Genomic DNA, 26,563 nt, shown 5'->3' on the forward strand with positions numbered 1-26,563 from the left:
AGCATAGCTTCATTATATTTGCTTCTGCAGTTAAAGAAATAAAGAAATAACTAACGGTTTATGATTATTACTGATGTTGTTTTCCGAAAATTGAGTCAGTTGGAATATTGGTGAATTCGTGATTTACTTTTGTAGAACATTGATTTATTAGACAAACGGTAGAAGTGAGCATATGGAGTTACCGACAAAAAGGATTTTCAGCCTCATTATGCTGTATTGGTTGATCTTTGTTTTCACTGTAGTGCATCTGTAAACAATAGCACATTTTTTAAAACGATAATATATATTATTTTGTATTTGCTCAAGTATAAAACGAAATTATATTACATACATTAACTAAGAGATATATCGTATCGTTACTATCATGTGGCTTGTTTACTTACAATATGCAGAAAAAACAAATATAACATTGAAGTATATTATTTCAAACCATGAAACTCATATTAATCCAAGAAAATACGAGTTCAAATGAGAAAAAGAAGTTCAATTCTTACTTTTATAAATGATGGAGACAGATTTGAAGAACAATATCTTAAATTGTAAGCTTAAAAAACTTAATACCTATCGTTGTTCAATATGGAAGTAAAATGCCATCAGGTATAAACCACTTGCATACTAAATCAGACTTCCACAATACATAAATGTATGATAGTTATCAAAGGTACCCGGATTATAATTTAATACGCCAGACACGCGTTTCGTCTCCATAAGATTCATCAGTGACGCTCAAATCAAAATATTCATAAAGCCAAACAAGTACAAAGTTGAAGAGCATTAAGGATAAAAAATTCCAAAAAGTTGTGCCAAATATGGCTAAGGTAATCTATACCTGGGATCAGAAAATCCTTAGTTTTTCGAAAATTCAAAGTTTTGTAAACAGGAAATTTATAAAAATGACCAAATTATTGATATTCATGTCAACACAGAAGTGTTGACTACTGGGCTAGTGATACCCTCGGGGACGAAACGTCCACAAGCAGTGGCATCGACCCAGTGGTGTAAATAGTTATCAAAGGTACCAGGATTATAATTTAGTACCGACTTTTGCACATATCTTAGATGTTCCTACAATTAATGTATGTATGTTTGTAACTAGTAAGGAATTTCTCCTTTAGCAATTCGAATAACTGCAAAAATAGACACTCAATAAAACAATCAATATAGTATCGCAATCAAGGCCTTTTGATAAATTTTTATATCATGAACGTTGAACAAATTCTCATTTTCTGGAGAAAAAAAAATAAATGAAAATATAATTTCATTTTTTTTTTGCTATTCATTTATATTTAAAAAAAAAAAAAAAATAACACATGTCAAATTTCACAAATATAACCTCCAAGGTAATCTCCTTGGTCACATCCGTGATCATAGAACTTGTATCTATCTCTAGCGTAGAAGAACATGCAGTCGTTTTCACGATCAGTTTGACCATCGGGTCCCCGATTAAAGGCAAAGGCAAAATAAGTCATCTTTGTGGCTTTACCATGTTTAATCCATCTCCAATCGCCATTTGGTAGGTATCTATTGATATTACGTCCACCAACGTAGTAATGTATACCTATAAGGAAATCATCTTCATAATAAATATTCAATGACGCATGCATTTTGTTACAATGTAATCATTGGTGCTTTGTTAATCAACCGGACCGTTTGGAAGAGATCAAAAGTAGCAACAAAAACATTTAAAGAAATTTTATAAAATAAAACTACTAAAACATGTAAAACGAAGTAATTATTTTGTTTAAAATATCACAAAACTATGTGGATTCTTTCTTTTTTAAGAGAACATGTCTTCGAGACACTGTAAAACAATTAAAATCCTGCTACCTGCGTGTCAAACTGTATTTTACATCTTACTTGATAGTATAGTGCATTTATAGATTATCGTTCATCATCTCAACGAAATTGAATTTTCTCGCTTAACCAATAATAATATGTTTGTCGCTATTTGACATATGACGACATTGTTGATTTTATTGACAACGCGCACGTACACCTTAACTTTTAAACAATAATGTTTCATTTTACACTAAAGTACTGAGAATAAAAATTGTCTAGGCTTATACACGCAGATATGTTTGAATGTGGATGAGCTAGAACATTCATTTGTGAAGTTTAGCAGATTATAACCGTCTGCTAGAGTGTTAACTTAACAATACAGATACTGAATTATTTTGTCGTAAGATTTTAAACATCCACGATTATATTTTTATTAACATAGTTCTGATTTTTTTAAGCAGCCTTATTAAAAGTTATTAAGTTTTTTTTAGTTTGGTAAGCTCCTCAGTGTTTGTACCTATTGTTAATATTTTGTCCTCGAGCATTACTGGGGAGACATTAAATTGTCAAAAATATTCATCGCAATTTGAACATGGATAAAGATAAAAAGGTGTCTCACATAGAATTTTAAGTCATTTCCGTTTTTTATATTATATCTGGTACAGTAAAATTAGCACAGGTATTGTTCTTATGAATGTTAAACAAAATTAATAAGATTGTCTTCATAATCAAAACGACAGTATAGTTTCCCATCGATAATTCTTAAATTGTAAGTAAACAATAATTTCTGCAAATATTTTGAGAGATAGTTACCTGAATTCCGCTTCTGAAGGAACAATTTCATGATCATGGCTTCTTCGATAGTTTCGAAGTTAGCAAGGTAAGCACCAGGGTCTGTACAGCTCGCCTGTGATATAAATAAAAGTAAAATGACAAAAATACATCCATAGAACATATGTAGAAAATTCAAAACGCAAAGTCGTTTTATAAAACGGCAAAATCAAAGTGCAAACACGTCAAACGAATAGAAAACAGCAGTCATATTCCTCATTCAGAACATGCATTTCCTTATGTAGAAAATGTTAGAATGAACCTGGTTTCATAGCTTGCAAAACCCCTGAATTATATAACAGTCTAAAACAATTCCAATATATTGACTACAATGTATGAGTATATCAAAATCAGGTATAAAGGGAAAACAAATATAATTAATAAAGTAATAGTAGTTTACCGTGGTTCGAAATTTATAAATCGATTGGGAAAAAAAGCAAATACGGGTTACAAACTAAAACTGAGGGACACATGAAATATGAGAGGAGAACTACAACACAACAAACACACAGAAAAGAACTATAATACAACAATGGCCATTTTCATGGCTTAATACAGGACAGTTTAAGAAAAAATGGTGGGTTAAACCTGTTTTTTTTTGGCCATGCCAAACCTCCTAGTTTTATGACAATGTTAACTATGACATAACAATGGCAAGACTACATGACAACACTACATGACAAGACTACATTACAATTAAATGGGAGAACACGTAGCACAACAAAACACACGAATGCTAACAAAAAGGTACCAAGTTTAACATTTAATACTCCAGACGCCCGTTTAGTCCATACAAGACTATACAGTGACGTTCAGATGGGAAAAAAATCGAAAGCCAAAACAAAACAAATAGTAAACCATTTCATAGTAAAGCATTGAAAAATCAAAGATTTAAAAGTTGACATATTTTTTATGGGAAAATCACCATGAACATTTTATCAAAACACTTAATTACATGATACTTATATGTGGCTACCCGCTAAATTCACGCTTATAAAGCTAGCTTATGTAATATTGTTTAGCTTTTGCGTGATTTCCCTCTTATTTTCAGTATTTCATACTAAAATATCTCATCATGAATACCAGGATTAAAATATATTATTTTCGGCACGCGTTTCGTTTACAAAAGGTTCATCAATGACGCTCGATTCTACCAAAGTGAAAAAGTTCGAAGTTTAAGAGCATTGAGGACCAACAAATTTTTAAAGTTTTGTCATATACAGCTAAGAACATCTATTCATTTGTCATTTAGGGGCCTTTTATAGCTGAATATGCGGTATGGACTTTGCTCAATGTTGAAGGCCGTACGGTGATTTACAGCTGTTAATTTCTGTGTCATCTGATCTCTTGTGGATAGTTGTCTCATTGACAAATATACCAAACTTTTTGCATATATAGCCTTGTGTTCCCGTACTTTTTTTCTAAAAAGTTTTCTATCTAAGTAATACATACAAATGCTGCATCACCAGATACGTTGTCATCCTTGATAGAATAACAACCTTTCCCTATCTTCTCGTATGGTTCTTCGCAGCTCACTGTTTAACATAAAAAAAAAGATACGAAAGATTTATAACTTCATAACTTCATATCATTTAAATTCATAATTCATATCTTTTATTACAATATGTACAATGTGCATTTACATGTAAATAACCTCTTCATAGACACAAGGATTGAAATTTGATATTTACGCCGGACGCCCGTTTTGACTATAGAAGACTCATAAGTGACGCCCGAATAAAAAAATGTTAAAAAGGCCTAATTAATATGTTGAACAGCATCAAAGATAAAAAATCCTAAACGTTTTGCCAAATACAGCTAAGTCAAGGCAACAGTACATGTAGTATGCCACTATTCAAAATTCATAAATCGATAAAGAAAAAAAAAATCCGGGTGACAAACTTAAACTGAGGGAACCTATCAAATATAAGAGGAGAACAAAGGAACAACGGAAACACAACACCAACAGGGAACACACATAGAAACAAATGTTAATGTAACAACGGTCATTTTCCTGACTTGGTACAGGGTATTTTATGACAAAAATGGTGGATGAACCTGGTTTTGTGGCATGCCAAACCTCCTTCTTGAATGGCAGTGTTAATTATAACATTTAAATGACAACAATACACGACAGGGTTACAATATATAAACAGGTAAATGGGACAACATATAGAAAAGAGAAACAAATGAATAAAAGCCTTCAAAAGGTAACAGGTTGAAAATATTTGTTAACGCCAGACGCGCGCTACGTTCACACAAAAATATGTTCAGATGTAAAAAAAGTGTTAAAGCCGTAACAACTACAAAGTTGAAGATCGCCGAGGACCAAAAGTTTCAAAAAGTTGTGAGGCCAGGGTTATCCGTCTGGGACAAAAACATCATTATTATCAAGAATAATACATAGTTTTGCTAACAGTTAATTATATAAAATGACTATACAATATATATACATGATTAATTTGAAGTGGTGACTAGCTAAGGTAACACCAACAAATAGGTAGAAAAAAAACCATTTACTTAGGCTAAACAATTGAAATTATCAATCTGGCAATTGATGGTAACAGCTTTTAGACGAATTATGTATGCATAAGTAAAAGAAATAAATTTGGCAAAAATATCTCATCATTATAATCAAAATAAAACCACATCTTTTTATTCTTCACATTGATCTAATAGTGTTTCTTTACTAATGCTTTAGCAATTATGGCAGAAAATGATGATTTCAAACATTGTTTTTATAGGTAGATTTAATAGTTAGAGACATAGAACATGACACAAAAACAAATGTTGCAAACCTGCTGTTATTTGCATGCTTTACAAAAAAAAAAACAGGACAATATTTGATCTTTATAATAGCTACATTTCTTAAAAGTAATGTATAACTAACCATGTATCTTTGAGGCTATTACGTTTTTCAAAATTTAATTTGCTTCAAAGCATCTTGCGTATTCAAAGTTTCATATTTTAAATCAAAATGTGCTGCTTATTGTGTTTATAGTCAAAAGTCATATTCCTGTGTATTTATGTATGGCTGAGGTCCTATTCATTTTCAAAATTTACCGCTATTTAATCTAACAGTTGTTTGCTTTCAATAACGGTTATCGATCTACTTATCAGTCCGGATCCATAACGTGTTTATACTTAATAAGGTATTATCTGCATATACCCACATTGACGTACTTTCTTGTATCGACCTACCTCTTACACCCAGATATAAACTATGATATACTCAACAAGTAACATTCGATTTATTCACTTGCATCGATGGACGTACATGCTTACACTTGCATCTACAAAGTTTGTCAAACTATACACCTTGTTAAAACTAACCTCTGATCGAATTATTAAGCTATGTGGATTTTATTTTAAACTAAATGCACCTAACTTTTGTCAACATTATTGTTTGGTCTAACATTTTAACTCAATTGTAGGCTTTTTAACATGGTTCCCTCTACCATTTCTAATAGAGAAAAGTAAAAAAAGAACATGCGCACACACTAAAAGGAAATTCATTTTTGTTTTCAACTGTTACAACATTTTGCTTTTTTTGAAATATTAAGGCTTTTCTACCTCATGCATAGATTACCTTAGTTGTATTTGGCAAAACTTTTAGGAATTTTGGTCCTCGATGCTCTTCAACTTTATACTTTATTTGGCCTTTTTAACTTTTTTGGATTCGAGTGTCACTGATGAGTCTTTTGTAGACGAAACGCGCGTCTGGCGTATATACAAAATTTAGTCCTAGTATCTATGATGAGTTTATCTATATACTGTGAATTCATTCATTTTCGTGGATACCAATTTTCGTGGTTTAAAGAAAATTTGCCTATTCGTGAATATTCATCATTATCATTATTATTGTTATTATTATTATACAGTATTCATAACAGCGCATTATATAATATTAAAAGTGCCCTAAGCGCGTTACAACATATATCTATTCACATATATAAGTATTACCAAAAAAATATATACGCCCATGTTAAAAACTTCTAAATCAAACAGATTTTAGAAATATAGCATTGATAAACAATAAAATGTATAAATAATGGGCATGATAAAATTAATAAAAAATCAATGCAGCGAGAAACTCCCACATCCGGAGGCGTCCTTCGGCTAGTTATTAAGGAGATATTGAATCTGTAAAAAATGTTAAACTTCAAAAATATTTGCTAATGAAAATTCGAAATTAACTAATAAAAGTAAGTTTAAAATTCAAAGTCTGCATGCTTTCCTTCAGAAGAGGATTATTCGTTGAACAACACAATTATTGGTTCTCCTGTACCCACGAAATCCACGAAATTTGATATCCAACGAATATAAATGAATCCACAGTACTAGACGTTTTCTCAAACACTTACCATTAACTGTATTTTGTATGACTTCCTTGTTAAAAATCTCTCTCAGTCGTTGATTCAAATTCGACATATTAAATTCAGCATACAGAGGAGCTGTAGCTTTATTATTCAATAAAGGAATCTGTACGTTTGTTTTTCCGTCAGCGGCACAAATTGCGAAAGACATCGAGCAGTAGAAAAGCCAAACAACGCTGTGCATAGCAGACATATTTGAAAACTGTGTACAACTGAACAGTGGAAAACTGTACGACTATGGACACAAGCCTATACCTTTATAGTGATCATTTGAAGTGCGAACATCCGAATATTGTAATTATGTTGTAATTTAACAGTACATGGTGGGCGTTGGTTCAACAAATGCATCCTTGATTGTCTTATTGACTAGGCGTTATAGAGTTGCACCCTATTCATCACTTGTGTTATAGATATAATTTAAAATTGTACTTCATTGCTAATAAGTTAACTCCCAAGACAGTCGAGTGTCATCAAACATCAACCAATTGTAAGTGTTTCTGTGATTGGTTCTAACTTTAATTATAAGTGTTTGTTCAATTGCCATCAAGATTGAAGTACATTTGTAGTGACATGACAACATTTAATGATAAACAGAAATGTTTTACGTAATTTTATGTCAAAACATCAGACCTAAAAATAAATAACCATGAAATTAAAATACATGATATAAACAAATTATATCTGTTTTTCAGTGTATATATATAGTCTCAAAACATGTTAAAGAAGCAACAGCAAAATCTAATATATATGAAAAGTTAAATAAAATTATGTGTTTAATTACATGCATGCATGCTTATGTTTGTTTGTGTTATGTTTTATTTATGTTCATGTACATGTAAACTGTCAAGTTTGTGTATATATTTTGTTTATTACATGCACTTATTTCACACATGATCATGTATCATAGTTTTTATAGTAATCATAAAATAATACAACTAATGAAAATATGTTGTAAATATGAGGTGAAACAAATATATCTTCTTTTTGCATCTATGTAAAAAAAAAATATTTAAACTCAAAATTTAACAATGGGAGAAAATCTACATATAATACATTGTATAACTAAACTGTCAAGTTTATGCAAAAAAGGGAAAATAAAAAGATTACAATTATGGAAAAAAAATCAAAAATGTAACATTCTTTTCATGCAAGAGTCTCATTTTATGTATTTGGTTTTGATGTTATATATATATGTTATATTTGTTATTCTCGTGGGATTTTGTCTATGTGTGTTACATTTTAGTGTTATGTCGTTGTTCTCCTCTTATATTTAATGCGTTTCCCTCGGTTTTAGTTTGTTATCCCGATTTTGTTTTTTGTCCATGGATTTATGAGTTTTGAACAGCGGTATACTACTGTTGCCTTTATTTATAGAAGAAAAAAAATGAAAAATCAATAAATAATGAGTTTGATGGTAAAATGTTTCATAGTTATGGTAACACACAATCAAAAGGGGTATCGATCTATGTGGAATAATAATTTAAAATGTAAGACAATAAATGAGATAAAAGATACAGAAGGCAGAATAATTTTGATGAACATAGAAATAAATAACAACATTTTTTCTTTAATAAATGTATATGCTCCAAATCAACACAAAAACAGAAACAAATTTTCAAAAAGGTTCAAAATATAATTGAAAACAATCGCTTAGGTATTCTTATACTTGGAGGTGACATGAACGAAACCCTATCAATTAATGATAAAAAACTAATAATATCTCACGAAACAACAAACCAGTTAATAGATTAAAAAAATAATAAAGAACAATAATTTAACAGTTAAATGGAGAGAACTTCTTTAAATACAAGTAAATTTACATGGAGAAGGAAAAATGATACAAAAATAGGCAGTAGAATTGACTTCTTTTTAATAAGTCCTGATATAAGACCGCATGTTATGAAAGCAGATATTCGACCTGCAATGATTTCATATACTGATCGCCAAGCCATTTCAATACAAGTTAGACAAAATTCGGAAGAAAGAGGCAGGGGATTCTTTAAAATAAATAATAGTATACTTAAAGAGCAAAATTATATTGATCTCATAAATAAATTAATCGAAAAGTATAAATAAACAAACATTCACCAAAAATTTGAAAACACTCTGGGATATGTTTAAATTAGAGGTAAGAACCGCAACTCTAACTTACTGCAAACAAAGGTCATCTGAAAATAAAAATGATATGAAAAATTTAGAAATAAAGTTAAGAAAATTAAATGAAAAAAACAAATGCAAGCCCAACTTTGGAAAAAGAAATTAAAACCATTGAAAACAAACATGAAAACCTCTACTTAAATAAAGTTAAAGGTGCACACATAAGATCCAGAGTACAGTGGTTAGAAGAAGGATAAAAAACACTAAATATTAAAGGCGGTATGTTAAACAACGGCTGGATTTCAGAAACCTATAATGCATCTCGTGGGATATGACAAGGGTGTCCATGCAGTTCTCTTATTTCCACAATAGCAGTAGAAATTCTCGTTAGAAGAAGGATAAAAAACACTAAATTCTTTCTGGGCCTTGAAAAATCAAGAAGATTTACCTATATTTGTACCTTTTTTAGCATATAGTTGTTTTATTGAATTAATTGGCTTATTTACAAAGTATGTTAAGTATAGTGTTCATCACCCTAGAAAAAATTGTATGATTTTATCTCATTAGTTTCTATAGAATACTATTTCTTTAGATGACAGGCATGTTAGTTTTTTGATTGGCACCCTCTACTTAAAATATTATATGATCAGCGTTGTATCATTTATTAAAGATTAAGTTATCTTTTTTAGACAGTTTCAAAGGGAGAAGCTATTATTTGAATGTTATAAAATTGAGAATGGAAATGGAGAATATGTCAAAGAGACAACAACCCGACCATAGAACAGACAACAGCAGAAGGTCACCAACAGGTCTTCAATGTAGCGAGAAATTCCCGCATCAAGAGGCGTCCTTCAGCTGGCCCCTAAAACAAATATATATATAGTTATATTGTTATTCGTTGAATTTTGTTTCCCAGTATTTGGCACAACTTTTTGGAATTTTGGATCCTCAATGCTCTTCAACTTTGTACTTGTTTGGCTTTATAAATGTTTTGATATGAGCGTCACTGATGATTCTTATGTAGACGAAACGCGCGTCTGGCGAACAAAATTATAATCCTGGTACCTTTGATAACTTTTATCCATCGTTGATTTCAAAATATAGGAACCAATCACTCAAAGTTAGAAAAGGTGCACTTGTGTATCATCTGGTTTTAGTGCCTGAGATTGTGTGTTATAAGTTATTTGTATTTTAGTAACATATGGTTCTATCATGTTTCAACATACATGGCATACGAGTCATTTTGTTGGGCAAAACTAAGTAACTTAATAGTTATCAATAATAAAGCAGTACACTTTCCGGATTTGTTATAACATGAGCAACACGACTAGTGCCACATGTGGGGCAGGATCTTCTTACCCTTCCGGAGTACCTGAGATCACCCCAAGTTGTTGGTGGGGTTTGTGTTGCTTAATCTTTAGTTTTATATGTTGCGTTCTGTGTATTATTGCTTGTCTGTTTTTCATTTTTAGCCATGGCGTTGTCAATTTATTTTCAATTTATGATTTTGACTGTCCCTCTTGTATCTTTCGTCCCTCTTTAACAGTCTTTTTACATGATACTGATACAAACATGATCCGACATGTTAGACACAAATAGCCTGATAATAATCTTGTAGGTATTCAAGTAAATTATCTTATTATAAAGGTGTGAACAGTGATTAACATAACATTAAAGTTATGCATCAGTGATCATCACTGCCTTCATTTCTCCTGCCTGTAATTGTAACCACACAAATTTTCAAAAAATGTCACATTGACTTTCATTTAACATTTCTTTTTCAGAAAGTGAAAAAAAAACATATTTAATTGATGATGCTTGCTACTCTGTTTCAAAGTAACCAGCTTTTTTAAAAGATCGACTGTTATAAATTGATAGTATAAAAATAACGGAACTTAAATATACGCATTTGTTTTCCATTTTTTAGATGTTCAATGAAGTATTGTTAAGATAAATACCAACAACTGAACAGTGTGAACATATCTCAATTTACCGCAAGCGAACTATCTGAATAGACCGCAGTGGGTTAAGTCTGAAATTTAACTGATAGACTGAAAATATCTTAATATATCAGATGATGTGTAGATCTAATTGACCGTTAAAGACGATAATTAAATTACTTGTGTTTGTTTCATACACGCTCATTAGATTTTCCTTTAAACAAAACCCTCAAACACAGAATATCAGTTCGGGTTATTCATTCATATTTTCAAACTTGTTATAATATTTATTTTATATTTCACAAATTTAATCCTAAGGTACTTGCACATCATGGAACTTATATCTATACCTTACAACCTAGGTAACGCAGTCTTATTTTTTTGTAGCTGTTTCATGAGGTTTTTCATGAGCAAACACAAAACGTCATCTGATCATAGTTACTTGAATGACGAATTATGTTTTATTATGTTTTATTATGTAGCGTATTCATCGTTGCTTTTTTTATACATTTTTAGGATATAATTAATCAATTTGAAAGTAATGTTGACCCTTTTATTGAAAGTTTATTGACGTATAGATAAAGGTAACAGTAGTATACCGCTGATTGAAAGTCATTAATCGGTTGAGAGAAAACAAATCCAGGTTTCTAACTAAAACTGAGGATAACACATCAACTATAATAGGAAAACAATGAAACAACCGAAACACTTAAGTGCAACTAAAAACCAAACGACAATCCTTAGTATTAAGAATAATTCCTACTTTTGCAAACAGTATATTATAAAAAAAAAAATTACCATACAATTAATATAGATGTCTGCATAGAAGTGAAGACTAACCACGATATTAAAATCGACCACGTAAACAACCTAGGTCAGCAATATAAATAATAATAGCTACCGTAAGAATATTTTGACGATTTTGATTTTTTTATGCTATATTGGCAATCACAATCCACATAAATTGAATGGAAAATCGAACTTAATATGTAATTCCTTATATACATTCAGAAAAAAATATATGTATATGTACGTTGTACACTCTGTTGTAGGATTACTCAATGTCAAATTTATATAATTCAATTTTGGATATAACGCGTCTACTGATTGGCCGACATTATTTTGTTATCAGCCCATAGACATAAATATGTCATGTGACCGTGACGTCATCGACGTTTTTTCATGGTTTCTACGGTTTTAAATGGAATTTGGAATTAAATCATATGACATGACTGTAATATTTTTTCTGTCTATTCGAAATAACATTACAAAAATGTGGTGCACACTTTAATCAAGAGAGTTTCAAAATACTTTTTTTTTAATTTTCAATAGTAAATATACAAGATAAAAAAGGTTATGCTGAAAAATCGAAAGTTGAAAATCGTTCTACTGTAATCAGCCAGATTACCGTTACAATTACCGATGAGGCAAATCTTATCGTTAACATGCTCATTGTTAATGTCGTTTTAATCTGTTTCACGAAATTAAAGCTGATAAGATGAAAACTATGTTAAATGTTTGAATTTACAGAACAGTTTATGATATATTAGTAAGACAAATGCATTGCAAATGTTTTAATGGAAGCATATTGTTTTCAAATTATAATAAATAATAACATTTTAAGACAATGTAATTCCCTTATTTGGTGTACCTTCTCATAAGTTTACAATATATCCAATCACAGGAGGATTGGACCTATCTTTAAAATTTGATTTTAGATTGTTTTTCTCTAAAGGAGGAGACCGATTCCATTGAGCGGCAAAGTCGGAAATATTTGTGAAATGATGTATAAATGTTTTTTTTTTTACTGCCTGAATTTGTCTTTGAAACAATTTCTTTTTTCTACAAAAAACGACATTTTTTTTTAAATAATATACAAATTTAAGATTGTTATCGATCCGTGTCTTTTACGCTTTCGTAAATCCTAAGTCGACGAACTGTTCGCGAAATCCAAATGAAAGAAGAACAGACAGAAAATAAGACATTAGTTAGGCCTATAAGGATCCTGTATTGTTTTGTAAGTGTAATATTTTGTTAAAGTAAACGACATATACCCTTTTAATTGAGGCACATTACTGTACAAAAAAAAATGAACGTTGAACGTGTCAAACTGATCATCACCATGTTTATGTGTAAACACAGATACACGACGTCCTGACAGGACCATTCCCGATTAAAATATGTCAAAAGTCTGATCAGAATCCTGTGAATCGTGGATGGATATTCAAACTTTAATACAAATTTGTAAAACAATTATTTAATCTCGACAACAATCAAATGTTGTTCAGGAAACGTCGATATTCAACTGTTCCAAGCGATTTTGTACCGGTTACCCCGTTCTGAATCCGATATAAAACCGATTTGTATTTTTCGCATGCTAAACTACAACTGAATTCGTCCCGACAGCGTCCCGATTCTACCGAATGTAATTCGACAGAGATCAGACAGTGACCAGACAGTTAATCGTCTCTGACGGAAGATATCCGTTAGAAAACTGTCGGCATATTCGGGATGGTCAGGTACTGGCGGAACGTAGCCCATCAAGGTCCACTGTACCGTATTTCAAACGGCATTACTGAACTATGTCGTATTGTGTTCTTTTATTGTTGAGACTCTAACGTGGTCATCATTGCCGAATTTCGTATTAATGCCGGGACTGTTCCCGAGCAGTTTAGACGAAGACAGTTCCCTTCGACAAAAAATGGATGCAATCCGGATTCAATCGGCAGAAAAAACAGCAATAACAAATTTCTCCAGATCATTCCCGTTCAACAGGACAACGTCCATAAAACACTGAACATTGTACCGATTTTGATCCAATATAACAGAAAATATGACGTCATACATAGTCACGATTGTAATCCGACTAGACAAAATCGGCTAAGTCTTCACTAATGTACGGGACGCTCTGAACTGTCGGGGTGCTTGGTTGACCCCTCCGCCCCATTTCCGATCCGTATGAATCTGTTGCAAACGTATACGACTGTGTTCAGACAATGATAGGATATTCCAGATTATTGAGGATAATAATCTGACTTTTTTGTTTTTCGTGTCTTATCGCTGTTTGATCTCAGACAGGAGCCAGAATCGGCACTGTGTGAACGTCGCGTTATAGTACATGGTTTAAAAATGACATTTTGAAAACTATGTAAATCTTTTATATTGAATGAATGGTTTAATTGGCAATCATACTAATCTTCTTTTTTTATATTAAGAATTATTCTTTAGTTATGGAAAGAACGTGAAAGAAAATCTATGTGTTACATATTTGTTTTTCGTTCATTTTTTTTATATAAATAAGGCCGTTAGTTTTCTCGTTTGAATTGATTTATATTGTCATATGGGGGCCTTTTATAGCTGACTATGCGGTATGGGCTTTGTGCATTATTGAAGGCCGTACGGTTACCTATAGTTGTTAATTTCTGTGTTATTTTGGTCTATTGTGGACAGTTGTCTCATTGGCATTAATAACACATCTTCTTTTTTATAAAAACTAATAATGATTGAAGTTATTCTCGATATATCTCTCACCCGGAGTAATAAGTGATAACAAGAACTGTTTCACTTGTCTCACATGATGTTGACACTTATCCTTTCGACACTGATTCAGATAATATATGTTTTGTTTGTATTTTAACTGCAATAAGACAGGATTGTCTTTCTTGTTTTTGGGAGTTGTGAATTTTGAATTTCGAATTTTGAATTCTTAATTCTGAATTCTGAATTCTGAATGATCGTTCTCGGCTTTCGTAAAGAACAGACAAATACTAATACACAAGGCACAACATAGAACAGTGAAGACACCAAAATAAATAGGGTTGATATCAGGTGCATAAGAAGGGTAAGCAGATCCAGCTCTACATGTGGTATATATCGTGTTGCTAATGATATATCTTGACTTACATCTAGAAATTGACAATGAGGGTCGGTTAAAAACAAAACTTTACGACAAAAGAGATGATTTCAGCTTTCTAATTGTGAACTTTCCATTTCTAAGTAGCAACATTCCAGCAGCACCTGCATAAGGGGTATATATCTCCCAATTGATACGATATTTCCGTGCTTGCATTTCCTATCATTATTGTCTTGATAGAGGGTTGCTGATCACAAGGAAGCTATTAAACCAAGAGTTCCAAATGGTGAAGTTGAAAACATCCCTTCGTAAATTTTACGGACGCCATCATGAGTTGGTTAACCATTATGGAATAACCGTTTCACAAATGATATCGGATATGTTCCTTACGTCGTATCTACAATTCCCTTCCCTTTTATGAATGTGACCTACCGAATTAGACTATTTACCGGATTTTGTATCACATAAGCAACACGACGGGTGACATATGTGCAGCAGGATCTGCTTACCCTTCCGGAGCACCTGAGATCACCCCTAGTTTTTGGTGGGGTTCATGTTGTTTATTCTTTGGATTCTATGTTGTGTCATGTGTACTATTGTTTGTCGGTTTGTCTTTTTCATTTTTAGCCATGACGTTTTCAGTTTATTTTCGATTTATGAGTTTTACTGTCCCTTTGGTATCTTTCGTACAAATGACACAACATAGAAAACAAAATAATAAACAACAAGAATCTCACAAAAAACTAGGGATGACAGACATACAGACAGTTATTCTTCTTTTGAATTTTACTATCAACTATATAAGGTTCTATAACTAAACAACACAACATGTTGTGATTATGTTGAACGCATCTATCTCATCGAACTGGAGATAAAGTATACAACATACACATCGCTCTACGTATGCCTCATATCTTAGCTCTCATCTAGAAATTGCAAATGAGATCCAAGAGAGATCACACAATGACCAGACAGTGAACCGGCGTTGTCGGGAGATTTCCGTTAGAAACTTTCGTCATATCTTGATGATCAGGTACTGTCGGAACACAATGCTATTATAGTGTTCTGTACCGCATTGCAAACAGCTTGTTTCGACTTCGTCTTTTTCGTCTGTAATAGTCGAGACTCTGACATGGGTACCAGTGTCAAATGCCGTATTAATAACGGGCCTGTTCCCAAACAGTTTCGGCAAGATGGTTTGCATTCGGCATTCAAAACCTGGTTGCTATCTTGACTCTATCAGGGGAAAACCCAGTAATGAAAAATGTATCCAGATTATGCATATTCCACAGGACACCGCTCAGAAAACACTGATCCTTGTTACAATTTTGATCCGATACAGCAGAAAATGTCACGACAGAGTCATGATTGCAAGTCTTCACGGATGTCATGAGACATGTTTTATTGTCAGGATGTCTGGTTGACCTCTCCACATCATTTACGATCCGTAGGAATTTGTTCCGAACGTATACGACTATGTTCAGACAATGACAGGACATTCCAGATCATTGAGGATAGTAATCAGACTTTTTCGCTTTTCAAGTCTTATCGCTGACGGATCTCAAAGGAGAGTCATAATCGGCACTGTGAATACGTCGCATTATAGTGAATGTGTTACAATTGCCAATTTGAATACTGTATAACACTTTAATATTGATAGACTTGCTATATATGGGCTCTGTGTAGAAGCTGATGATGAACCAATCATTATATAGTACTGTGAAAAAATAAAGGATTGGGCTTTGAAGTTAAACATTTATCAGAGACAGAATCGTGTTAAGTCTTTTATTGCTTGAAAAAGAACGCATAGATATATAGATGATAGTATGTGTTTTCTTGAAATAACCAAAGGTTGATATAATAAAAATGCATTGTTAAATTTTAACACCCCTGACAACATCAAGAAAAAGACTTTCCTTTAATAATTTCGTACTTCCACTGCACAGATCAACACTGATCGTTGTCAAATATATTTGTCGTATGGTTTTGGTCAAGGCAGGTGTAGGCAGGGGTGATGAGAATTAGGAAATATTTTCAAGTTATGTAAAGGACGTACAAAAACAATCTACTAAGGATTGAAGTGACTCTTGATATATATATTTCTCTCCCGGAGTAAAGATGATAACAAGAAATGTTTCATTTGTCTAAAATGATGTTGGCTGTCTGTGCACAATCATATAATCAATCTTTGATATATTTTATAGGATAATTTGCAAACGATAAGATGTAGATAGTAGTACACAAGACACAACATAGAAAACTAAACACACCACAAAACGGGGTTGACCTCAGGTGTATAGGGAGGGGAAGCAGATCCATCTCTACATGTGGTACATATAGTGTTGCTCAGGGTATTACACACCCAGTGTACAATCTAATTCAGTAAGTTAAATTCATGAAAAGGGAAGGGGATTGCAGACACGACATAAGGAACATATTCGATATCATCTGTGAAATGGTTAGTCCATAAAGGTCAACCAACTATTGCATTCTATTGGTGGCGTCCGTAAAATTTACGTACAAACAAGTTCCTTTTTCATTACGAATGTGACCTACTGAATTAGACGTTTTACCGGGTTTATATTAACATGGACGACACGACGGTGTAGCGCGTCTTCTGATTGGCTTACGTTGTTTTGTTTATCAGCTCATAGACATAATTTTGTCATGTGACCATGACGTCGTCAACGTTTGTTCATGATTTACTCCATTTTAAAATGGAAGAATAATTAAGTTAAAAGAAATGACTGCAATTTTTTTGTACTGTCTATTTGAAATAAAATAAAAAATGTGGTGCACACTTTAAAATAACCAGCTACGAAGGTTATTCGATGTATACCTCATTTTGTATGTTATTTGTTCATAGACAGAAAAAATAATGCAGTTATTCCTTAAGTAAATCTGACCGTTCCTTTTCCCGCTTGAATTGATTTACATTTTGTCAGGTCGGGTCGGAGTTTAAAAAAACAGTAATACAAAAACAGAACTCCAACGGAAATCCATAAAGGGGCAAGTCCACAAACAATGGCAAAATCAGTCATTTTCTTGATTCGGTACAAGAATCGTCCGTAGAAAGCTGAATCTAAGTCTATAAATAAGGACAGCTCAAACTTGTATGATGTTTGTATATAGTCTATAGTATATTGACCAAATTGGATGAGCATCACAAACATGCACGACAATGATTAGAATCCATTCCCAAAAACTGTAAATACATACATCACAATTATCATGTTTTCAAGTTGTCTTTAAAATTCCCATCTTTTCTTACAACTGACACTCAAATGTTAAACTTGATCTTGCAAAACTGTTTTCACTTGAAACTAGGTGAAAAAACATATTCGACTTAAGTATGTGTAAGTTTTGAAGTATACTATGATTGTTAAGCTGTATAGATTGATTTCTTACTTGAAAACATCACTTTTTTTTCATCTTTTTTAACTATCGTAAATTTAGAAATTATTGCGAAAAATACGACAGATTTGTTAACGCAATACATTCAAATCGCATTTTGAGTAATTTACATGAATTAAACAGGATTTTTCTCGAAATCGTTAAAATCAAAATCGCCTTTCAGTCTAATATTACAAAATTGCAATAATAAATGAATGCTATAATTTCTGAATTTACAGTATCATCCTTTTTATACGTAGCAGTGATTGTTCTAAACTAAATTTCAAACTATTGATAATAAATTTGGTAAACGAAATATGCTGCAGGTAACACATTTTATTATCATTTTCCTTCTGATATTATTTCCACTTGTGCATGTTGTGTAAGAGAATCATCTGCAAAAGAGATAGGAATTGAAATGAGAATAATTAAAATTTCCGGTTTGAATGGCTGACCACGGTTTTCCAGAGCTCCCGGAATAACACAACAATTTATAGTTATGTACAAGTGTGAAAGTCACTCCAACCATTTAAATAATAATCAAAACGTTAATTAACATCTAGAAACTGTCAGATAATCTTTAGATAACAAAATACAGAAGTTTTATACTTTGCAATATGAGTAATCAAAACAGTGAAAATCCTTACAATGACAAGATGGCCGGCTCCTATGTCTCGGCACTGAAACAAAACAACAACTTTTCCAAGATAATGCAGAACCTGACGCTGAATATTTCAACATCAAGCCTGTATTTATTCTTGAATCAGACATTTTCGGTATCTCAAAACCCGACAAAAACAACTACCTAACACACACAGAACTGTTTAGATGTATTGACCTCACAATACCAGCTAGCCATCTAAACGGGCTTCAGAGGGTAATTGGAGGCATCTGGCGCATCTACCCAGACAATGAGGAAGACAGGAATACACTTGTGGTTAATTCAATTACAGTAAGGAAAAAACGCATTGAAGTATACCCTAGAAACCCAAGATATGTAGAAAAAGAGAGTCCGACTACTGTGAGAATAAGGATGAAAAATATACCACTGTCCGCCGATGATGGCCAATTGTTAAGATACCTGCAAAATTGGCACCTCAACATACTCAATTATCACAGAGAAAGATTAAGGATCGATGGGTTTATGACAAACTGTCAAACAGGTGACAGAATTTTTCATTGCGAACCCTTTCCACACACAATTCCAAGAAACGTAAAAATTGGCAAGTACCGTGGCCTCATATTTTATAAAGGACAAATAAATGAGAACAACACAGACATTGAATGCTCCAAATGCTTGCAAAAAGGTCACAAAAAAACAAACTGTAGCAATGATTGGAAATGCAAGACATGTGGTGAAAACGGACATATCTCAAAGAACTGCATTTCTGAATTTGATAAAAACAGTCAAATTGCCTCAGAGGATTCAACAGAAGAGTCAGATGAAGGAAGTGAAAATGAATTGGAGAAAGATGAGGAGATTGTTACATCTCAATCGACTGAAAATCTCTCACATACTGATGATACTCCACAGAATAAAGAAACCAGTAATATTACCGAACTTACCAAAGATACCAGTAAAGTAAATGTACCAACACAAAACATATCTAAATCAGAGTCGGAGGCACCAATAGAACAGTCTCCTGAACAAAATCAAAAAAAAAAAAAGAAAAAGAAAAAAGTATCCAAATCCCAGGAAACAACTCACGGTCCGCTGGACAAATATCTTGGAACAACCCCACAGCAAAAAACAGCAAAACGATCTGCAACAACACCAACCGACACTTTGCATGACCGAGATATTGGCTCAACAAAACCAAGGACATCTGAAAACTCCTAACAATTACAAATTAAAACACAACCATGAATAATTGTAAATATTGTATTATATTTTTTACTTGTTTGTCTATTTTTCTTTTTATGCAAAAAAAAAATACAAAAAAAAATAAGTCAAAGTGTGATATAATTCTAGATTATATATACCTTGAAATTAGTAATAATATAAATATTAATCATGTGAATGAAAATGTATATATATGTAATGAACTGTGTATAATATTGTTTATTATGGAAAAGAATGATTTTCAAATAACCCCATTCCTGAAACCAATGAATAAATGTTTCTGCTCTCAATATGCGATCCAACAAACAAGAGATGAGAACAAGTCAAGCTGTGATAAAACAATCACTAAAACAGCCTTCCCTGTTTATGAAAAATACATACAAAAAATTGTATCGATAATCAAATTTATTAAGACGCTAATAATACAGAATCAAAATACAATAAACATATTAAATAAATATATTTTTGAACTGTTTATAGAAAATAGAATAGCTGTCAGAAATAAAAATAAAATAGATCCAACAAATTTAAAGTTTATAAAGAAGCTATCCCTGATAGATATCATTTCATTACTCCACATATATCTGAATTCAATTTTTCTGTTTATCTCGCTAACTATCCGCAACAACTTCTCAATGATACATCCTTGCTTTATAACAAATTATCCGTCCATTTTAATCCTTATAATAGTAGAACTTATTCATAGTCCTATTTTACATCATGTAAACAACATTTGGATATCACTTGTAATCCACACATTAGAAATATTTCAAATGCCCAATTTAATCCACAATATAAAAATCTTTTGTCAATCCATCGCAAGTCAAATACATGTATCACCATCTAACATGTTCCTCTGTAAAAAAATGCAAGTACTAATTCTGTATGTTCTGCAAACAATAACTACTCCAATTGTTTCCGTAAATACTGTAAACATGGTAAACGCCTACATCATGTACATAGTCCTACAATCTCATTATACTGTTAAAATAACAAACCTACAAATAAATAACAATAAAATTATTATACATGATACAAAAAAAATATATCTGTTTTTTTTTTATTATATATTTATAGTCTCAAATTATGGCAAAAAAGCAATACTTAAAACTAATGTATGGGGACAATTAAATGAAAATATGTGTTTAAATACATGTATGAATGCTTATATATATTTGTGTTGTTATGTCTCATTTTCTTCCATGAACATTGTGAAGTATGTGCACATATTTTGTTTACCAGTACTGTATATATTTAAATCACAAATAATCATGTACATGTACCAATGTTTTTATAGTATACTGTGTAACTTTAAAACCAAACATTTAATGAAAGTACTTTGTGAATATGATGTGAAACAAATATGTCTCCTTGTAAATGTAGTTTTGATATCAACTACACATATAAACTCTAAATTAAACAATGGGTGAAAATCTTCATATAATATCACTAAACTGTCAAGGTTTAGGCCAAAAAAACAAAAGAGAAAGATTACAACTATGGACAAAAAATCAAAAATGTAACATTCTTTTCATTCAAGAGTCACATTTTATAGAAAATATTGAACAAACAATAAATAAAGAGTTTGATGGCAAAATGTTTCATAGTTATGGTAACACACAATCAAGAGGTGTTTCAATCTTTGTCAAAAACAATTTAAAATGTAAAACAATAAACGAAATAAAAGATAATGAAGGTAGAATAATTTTGATAAACATAGAAATAAATGACAATATTTTTACTCTAATAAATGTTTATGCTCCAAATCTACACAAAAATAGAAACAAATTTTTCAAAAAGGTTCAAAATATTATTGAAAACAATCGTTTGGGTATCCTTATATTAGGAGGTGATATGAATGAAACTCTCTCAATTAATGATAGAAAAACTAATATCATCCCAAGAAACTACAAACCAGTAAATAGCTTAAAAAAACTAATAAAGAAAAATAATTTAACAGATATATGGAGAGAACTTAATCCAAATACTAGTCAATTCACATGGAGAAGGAAAAATGAAACAAACATAGCGAGCAGAATTGACTTCTTCTTGATTAGTCCTGATATAAGACCGCATGTTATAAAAGCAGATATTAGACCTGCAATGATCTCATACACTGATCACCAAGCCATTTCTTTACAAGTTAGACAAAATTCAGAAGAAAGAGGCAGGGGTTTCTTTAAAATTAACAATAGTATACTTAAAGAGCAAAAATATATTGACCTCATAAATGATTTAATCAAAAATTATAAAGTACAAATACTCACCAAAAATTTAAAAACACTCTGGGATATGTTTAAATCAGAGGTAAGAACCGCAACTCTTACTTACTGCAAACAAAGATCATCTGAAAATAAAAATGATATAAAAAATTTAGAAATAAAATTAAGAAAACTAAATGAGAAAACAAATGCAAGCCAAATTATAAAAAAAGAAATTAAAAACATTGAAAATGAACTTGAACACCTCTATTTAAATAAAGTTAAAGGTGCACAAATAAGATCTAGAGTACAATGGCTAGAAGAAGGAGAGAAAAATACTAAATATTTCCTTGGCCTTGAAAAATCAAGACAAACAAAAAAGAGCATTACAGCGCTAAAAAATAATCAAGGGAAAATAGTAACAGATTCTGCAGAAATCCTAAATATAGAAAGATCATACTATGAAAACTTATATAAAAGCACTTCTCCAAACTTAAATGATATAAAAAATTATATAAATGAAACCAACATTGATCACAAACTATCAGAAAAAGAAAGTGATTCCTTGGGGGGGGCCCTTAACTATAGAAGAATGCACTAAAGCAATATTCAACATGAAATTAAATAAATCTCCAGGAATAGATGGGTTAAGCGTAGAATTTTATCGCACTTTTTGGAGTAATTTAAAAGAATTTACAGTTGAAGTTTTTAATAAATGCTATGATGACGGAGAACTAACAACTATACAAAAGATAGGTATCATCTCTTTAATTTACAAAAAAAAAGACCCTTTGTCACTGGATAATTATAGACCAATTACGCTATTAAATGTAGACACTAAGCTCATTGCATATACAATAGCCCAGCGCTTAAAACCAATACTGCTGAAAATAATTCATGGAGATCAAAATGGGTATATCAAAAATAGATATATTGGTTTTAATATACGCCAAATCCAAGACATTATAGACTATGCTGAAACTTTTAACATAGATGGTGCATTACTCTTTATTGATTTTTCAAAAGCTTTTGATTCGCTAGAATGGGACTTTATGTATGAAGCCCTTATAAAATTTGGTCTACCAAACTCTTTTATTAAATGGGTTAAAACATTATATAAGAATATTAAAGGCTGCATGCTAAATAATGGGTGGATTTCAGAAACTTACAATGTATCTCGCGGGATACGTCAAGGCTGTCCGTGCAGCTCTCTAATTTTCACAATAGCAGTAGAAATTCTTGCATGCAAAATAAGACAAGATACTGGTATTAAGGGATTTCAAATAAAATTAGATTCCAAAACACATAGTCTGAAAATCTCACAATTAGCCGATGACACAACTCTTTTTTTAAAATCCAAGCAAGAAATTAGCTATGCTCTGAATATTATTGAAATATTTGGAACGCTCTCAGGTCTTAAACTCAACCGATCAAAAACAGAAGGAATATGGCTAGGCAGACTTAAAAGCTGTAAAGATAAATATGAAAACATTAACTGGAATAAAGAACCTATTAAAAGCCTAGGTGTATACTTTGGACTTAATAAAAATGAATGTGACAAATTAAATACTGAAAAAATTCTAAGAAAGTCTCAAGATACAATCAATAGCTGGAACAGAAGAAATCTCACAATGATAGGTAGAATAACAGTAATTAAATCTCTCATCTTACCAAATTTAACTTTCTTGGCATCAGTAACAACCATTTCCAAAGAATTTTTAAATGAATTTAAAAAAATAATTTACAACTTCATCTGGGGTAATAAAAAAGAAAAAGTTAAAAGAATCACCCTATGTAAAGATTACTTGGAAGGAGGCCTTAAAATGATCAACATTGATGATTTTTTATCAGCTATACAATTATCCTGGGTCAAACGTTTAACATCAACACAATTTGCAAACTGGAAAGTCATCCCCCTTTTCTTTTTCAATAAATTTGGAGAAAACTTTTCTTTATTTAACATGAATCCAGGTAGCATAAAAGCAATCCCAAAACTCAGTAAAACAATCCCTCTTTTCTATTTAGAAATAGTCAAAAGTTGGTTTAAGATGAAAAATATCTCTGAAATAAAAACCAACAGTACAAATTTTATTAATATAAGACAACAATACATACATGACATATGGGGCAATAAACATATAAAATTTCAAAACAAATGTTTAATATTCTCACATTGGATAACCAATGGAATACTATTTATTAATGATATAATAGATGAAGCAGGAAATATATCACAAAAGGCAGTATTAGATAAATTGACCCTCAAATCCAACTGGATATCAGAACTATCTAGAATAAGAGCTGCAATACCAAAAAAATGGCAAATGATAATGAAATCAGATAACTCGCGCAATACTCAAGTTAAAACAGATAAAAGGCTATACTTAAAAACACAAAATAATACAAAATTGATCAGAATTGAAAACCTTCCATCAAAAGAAATTTATAAAAGTATTAGCTCATGTTATATACTGGAAAAAACACCAATTGGCTTTCTAAAATGGAAAACACAATTAAAATTAGATTCATCAAGCCATTTGTACAAAATGCTGAACTTTATATTCAATAGTTTACAAGTAAACAAACTAAAAATATTCAGATGGAAGTTAATTCATTATATACTTCCTTGTAAACAACTATTGTACACCTGGCATCTGAAAAATGATGACCAGTGCCATATTTGCAACCAATTAGAAAACTATGAACATTTTTTCATTTCATGCAAATACTTTAAAAACTTTTGGAAATAGGTCAAAATACTCCTTGATAAAATAAAAATGGGAACACACATAATCACCTTCAAAAATCTAATACTAGGCTACAAAATATATGATAAAAATTATTATGACATTAATCTATTTCTCACTGTAATATTATTCTCTATTCATAAATCTACATATGCATCAGAGTATAAACAAAACAATGTTGATGTCTATCGAATATTTAAAACAGAATTTAAACAACATTATGAAAATATGAAACTTCTTGATAAAACAACAAGTAGATTCTTGAATGATGTTTATAAAAAAATATAATAACCATAATGTATTATTGCGCATGATCATTCTTCTGTATTACTATATATATTATGTAGAAAAACTCAAATGTAAACAAATGTATTATTTTAAGATGTTTAAATGTGACGCATGGTCAATGTTTACCTGTAGGACATGATTTTTGACCCCGTACTGTCTACTGTCTAATTACTGGAAAATATCTAATATTTTATGGGGAAAAAAATCCTTCTTGATCAATTTATCATAAGTCAATGGGAATATAACAAAACTCACCTTTAGAAATACTCAATTTAGATCCTTTGTTCATGAAATCATTCCACGTGTTTAATATCCTTCAATCATTCGATCATCTCAATTTTCACGAGATTATGCCGATCAAGGTTAAGGGTCAATGATTAAATTATAACCAACATCGGATAATGAATAGTACAACTTCCGTATTTACGTTACATTATGATGACCTCCACATAACTAAGAACTTAGACAAATTGTTAAAATCAATGTATTGTATTTATGATAACTAATCATAATTAATATATATATATATACATATAAATATAAATTTACTGTATAATCTCCCTGGTTAAACAGTAACTAATTCACAGGGATACCCGGCTGAATGCTGTGAGTCGAGTAATTTGTTAAACAGCAAAGAAATGTGCAATAAAAGATTTATCGTTTAAAAAAAAAAAAGAATAATTAAAATTCATAAATATTAATGATTAATAACATGAATTCGTGAAAGCGGTGGATACACCGTTACAAAATAGCATTAACATAAACGTTAAATTATGTTTTATGCGTTTAATAAAAAGGTAATCAAATAGTATAGGCCTCAAATATATAATTTTGATAATTCTATAAAATTTCTACCTAACGTTATCTCATAAAAAAGTTAATCACTGTAAGCTTTTTTAAATAATTGCTTGAAATTTAGAATGAAGAATGCTATGTCAGGCACCTGAACATGTTGAAAATAAGAAATTAAAAAGAAGAGAAATTCATACTCATAACTTAAACTCAAATGAGAAGTACTAAATTTAACATATTATAATTATTAATTTATGATGCATGAATTTTCAAGACTGTTAAATGTATCCACTATTTTTTTTATGTAAAGAGTGCCTCGGTATCAAATGTCCATAACGGTTAATCTTCGAACAAAGCAACACGACGGGTTACACGTGTACATCAGAATCTGCTATCCTCTCCGGAGCACTTGAAATTACCCCC

The 26,563-nt window shown here is 31.2% G+C and overlaps 2 long non-coding RNA genes across 2 annotated transcripts; both read right to left on the bottom strand.

The window, feature by feature from the left end:
- Nucleotides 1-1,261: 1,261 nt before the first annotated feature.
- Nucleotides 1,262-7,219, bottom strand: LOC143059052 (uncharacterized). The gene is made up of 4 exons (XR_012973363.1): nucleotides 6,975-7,219; nucleotides 4,063-4,145; nucleotides 2,593-2,686; nucleotides 1,262-1,558 (listed from the first exon to the last, which is right to left on the bottom strand). It is a non-coding gene; the product is annotated as an uncharacterized LOC143059052 (long non-coding RNA).
- Nucleotides 7,220-20,499: 13,280 nt separating this feature from the next.
- LOC143058567 (uncharacterized) lies at nucleotides 20,500-25,957 on the bottom strand. The gene is made up of 3 exons (XR_012973123.1): nucleotides 25,604-25,957; nucleotides 22,380-22,459; nucleotides 20,500-21,110 (listed from the first exon to the last, which is right to left on the bottom strand). It is a non-coding gene; the product is annotated as an uncharacterized LOC143058567 (long non-coding RNA).
- Between the last annotated feature and the right edge of the window lie 606 nt (nucleotides 25,958-26,563).

Source organism: Mytilus galloprovincialis, chromosome 14 (assembly GCF_965363235.1).
Source record: "Mytilus galloprovincialis chromosome 14, xbMytGall1.hap1.1, whole genome shotgun sequence".
Lineage (NCBI taxonomy): Eukaryota > Metazoa > Mollusca > Bivalvia > Mytilida > Mytilidae > Mytilus > Mytilus galloprovincialis.